Below are 3471 nucleotides of genomic sequence, written 5' to 3'. Positions count from 1 at the left end.
GAATAACCAGGAGAACAATACCCATCAATATGCTCTTATCATATTAATAGGTCAACACCATGTCTCACCAAATTCGTCTACACCACATATTACCAAAATACAAATCATCTTTTGCAATGAGGTATGTTGAAATATTTAGTGAAAGTTGATGCACATGTCCTTCTGAAGTACAGACTAAAAATATTATTTCTTGGAAAATAATCATAAAGATATTTTAGAATATCTGGTTATTTTAGGGGACATGGCTGGATATTATTATAATAGGGAAGCTCTAGAGTAATTATTATTTTTCAAAATACTAAATCCTCATAACTGATATTTTATACTAACAGTTGGAAACTTTTGGGCATTTAAACATTTCGTTATGCAATGGATAAAAATGTGGTGAGTAGGGAAGACTCCATGGTACAATCACAGATTGCTAGGAAAAACAACGTAGCATATTTCTTTTGTTTTTTCTTTGTTTTTTAAAGAAACTGTTTATTTTCCATCAACCTATTTCTATTCTGAGTTTATGGAAGAACAGTTTAAGACCACTCAGTGGTTGTTCCTACCCACTCAATGGCCTGAGCAATGGGAGCTGCAGACCAGTCTTCAGTGGCAGGCTGAGCAGTCCAGTCTTCAGTGGGGAACTGCTGAATAGGCACAGAGGGCACCTGCACACCTTCAGACCAGTCCACCACCTCAGGCTGAGTAGCAGTGAACTCAGGAGCTGGAGCAGTCCAGTCACCCTGAAATTCCTCCTTGGCCACAGCCTTCTCAGCTGCCGCCTACTCTTCCTTTTCAATCTCTTCAGGATCTCTGTAGAAGTAGAGATCAAGCATGACCTCCCATGGGTGTTCATGGGAGATGGTGCCACACATGTGCAGAACTTCCCGGGCAAGCATCCACCACATCAGACCCACTGAGTGAGCTCCCTTGTTGTTGCATGGGATGGCAATGTCCACATATCTCAGAGGAGAGTCTGCGTTACACAGAGCAATGGTAGGCAGGTTAGCGTAAGAGGCCCCAGTGAGAGGCTGGTGGTCAGCCCTGGGATCAGTAACCACTAGAAGTCTTGGCTCCCAGAACGCTGCCTGGATCTGGTTAGTGAAGGTTCCAGAAGTGAAGCAGCCAGGAATAGGAGTGGCTCCAGCAGCAGGAGCAAACTTCAGGCCAGCTCACTGGCCAGTATTCCTGGAGGATATGAAACTGACATCAGCTGGGTTTTCAATGGCAACAATGGCACGAGCTTCCAACAGAAGCTTCTCCCAGGTTCCCTTCAGATTTATGATGTAGATGTCATCACTTTTCCTTTTGTAGATGTACTGTTCCATTTGGAAGTCAAGGTTGGTGCCACCTAAGTGGGTTTCTGCTGCAAGGAATTTCAGGACGTCCTTCTCCTTCATTTGCAGAACTTCAAGGGCTCCAGACATTGTGAAAGTTTCCCTTTAAGTTCCGGTGGGAATACAGAACAATGCCGTATGGACCCCTGTCTGGCTGGCACGGAAAAGGCAATTGCATATTTCAATACCCATCTGAGACATACGTGAGAATCACTGACTATTATTTACACAGTTAGAAAATAACATTCCACCTGCTAAACCTCTTTCCCATGATGAGATCAAAGTAGCTTCTCTACTTTTAGGCTAGAATCTCACAGGAGCTATTTCATAACATGCTTTTGTCCAGATCTATGAACTCACTAGAGCCAGGCGTCATATTCCACCAGGAAGTGAAGTGTTGTGGTTTCCTGAGGACTGCTGACCTTGAATCTGGAGTAGAAGCTCCAGCAGCCATCAGGACACATGCTCAGAACCTGCCCCCTTCAGACACCTGATATGACCAAGGCCACCGGCATGAGAAGCTGCACAGGGAGAGACAGATCCAGCAATTACCATCCTTTACTGGTAACTGTGTGCCCTGCACCATGCTAGGCACTGGGTTAGTGACATAGACAGTGAAACAACTGGGCAGTGATCCAAACTACCAGATGTTACAATGGGTTTCTCACCAGGGCCTTTTTCTTTTCCTTTCCTCATCTCTCCCCCAACAACGAAGTTGATAATAAATAAGAAGTGGCCAAACATTCATGATCCCACAATAACCACAGGACTATAGGCTTACTCATGTGTTATCACTGAATGTTCACAGCGATCCTGTGGGGAAAGCATTCTTATCCCCATTTTACAGAGGGGAAAGCTGAGGCTTAGAGTCGTTACCTGTGTCACCTCCCGCGCTCCTGCCTTTAGAAGGAAAGTGGCTCCAGGACACCCCTGGAGCAGGACACTGCACCCACTGGGGCCGGGCGGGACCCCAATGGCTTTACCTACGAGACAGCGGAGGCACCTAGCCCCAAAGCGGGAAACAGGCGACATGGAAGCGGATCCCTTTGTCTCCCCACACCCTAGGGCGGTCCAGCCGCCACCGCCGGGACGCACACCCTCAGCTGAGTCCCAAACACCTGAAGGCGGGACCTGTGCTACTTGTCAGGTCACGTCAGTCATGCAGGAAAGTCGTCACGGTCGCCTTATTGACGTCAGGTTTCCATGGCAACCGCGAGGCGCAGACTAATCCCCCACACCGGAAATGCCTCTTGCACACTCCTCCACTCCCTGGATTTCGGTGAAAGCAGAGGACCTTAGTTAGCTCTGGCTGCCACCAGAGAAAGCATACTAATTAGAGGCACTAGACTGGGATCCGGAAAATTGGCGAACTCTGCCCAGGCTGATGGAAAAAATAGTCCCTGTTGTCAGGAATATGTTTGCTTTAAAGAGACAAGAGCGGAGTTATTCTCAGTATACAGAGACCCGGGGAAGTATCCTAGGATTCTTGGAGATGAGCTAGCCCTCAGAGGGCTAACAGAAGTTCGTCATCTGTGGTAGAACATTAACAGAATGTCTATAATCGTGGGATTGAATGATCTAGGAAGTCGGAAAAAAGTCATTTATTTATTTATATATTTATTAAGTAATTTAAAGAAACATTCAGAGGTGCTTCAGGGAGGCAGGCCTAGAAAAATATAATCATTTAATAGGCAGAAAGAAACCTAGTCAATTCCCCATACAATTGGCTTCTGTTGGGGAAATTCTTATTCTCCATTCCTGATATTTTCTTCCATGAGGAGGGACATCCATGACCAAAATACTTCTAGCCTCTCTGTAATTCACTTCTCTATTGTGGGAATCACTTATCTGATGAGTGACTTTGGAAGGAGGAACACACAGCCCAGACTCTTTCCCTTCAAAATTCTTGAAGCAAGCTGCCTTTATAGAACACATGTTTACTCTGCTCTCAGGGGTGGGTCTAACAATAGATCCACAGCTCTTCTCCCCTTTTCTGAGTCCTGCTGGCTCCCCAACTTTTCCCATGATCCATTACAAAATGCTTGTGTCTTTAAGGGGTCCCCCAAACACACCCTTTATCCACATCTGGGCTCTAACTCAAGAACTATGACAAAAGAATAAAAAGAACAAAACATCAATTCTATTA

At 45.6% G+C, this 3471-nt stretch overlaps 1 pseudogene across 1 annotated transcript; it reads right to left on the bottom strand.

Annotated features, from left to right (window-relative positions):
* Nucleotides 1-309: 309 nt before the first annotated feature.
* Nucleotides 310-2476, bottom strand: LOC309797297 (small ribosomal subunit protein uS2-like; annotated as a pseudogene). The gene is made up of 2 exons (XR_014296176.1): nucleotides 2309-2476; nucleotides 310-1846 (listed from the first exon to the last, which is right to left on the bottom strand). The product of XR_014296176.1 is annotated as a small ribosomal subunit protein uS2-like (transcript).
* Between the last annotated feature and the right edge of the window lie 995 nt (nucleotides 2477-3471).

The sequence above is a fragment of the Mesoplodon mirus genome (genome assembly GCF_964341445.2).
Source record: "Mesoplodon mirus genome assembly, chromosome: X".
NCBI lineage: Eukaryota > Metazoa > Chordata > Mammalia > Artiodactyla > Ziphiidae > Mesoplodon > Mesoplodon mirus.
Note: the sequence above shows the minus strand (reverse complement) of the source record. Positions and strands in the feature narration are given on the sequence as shown.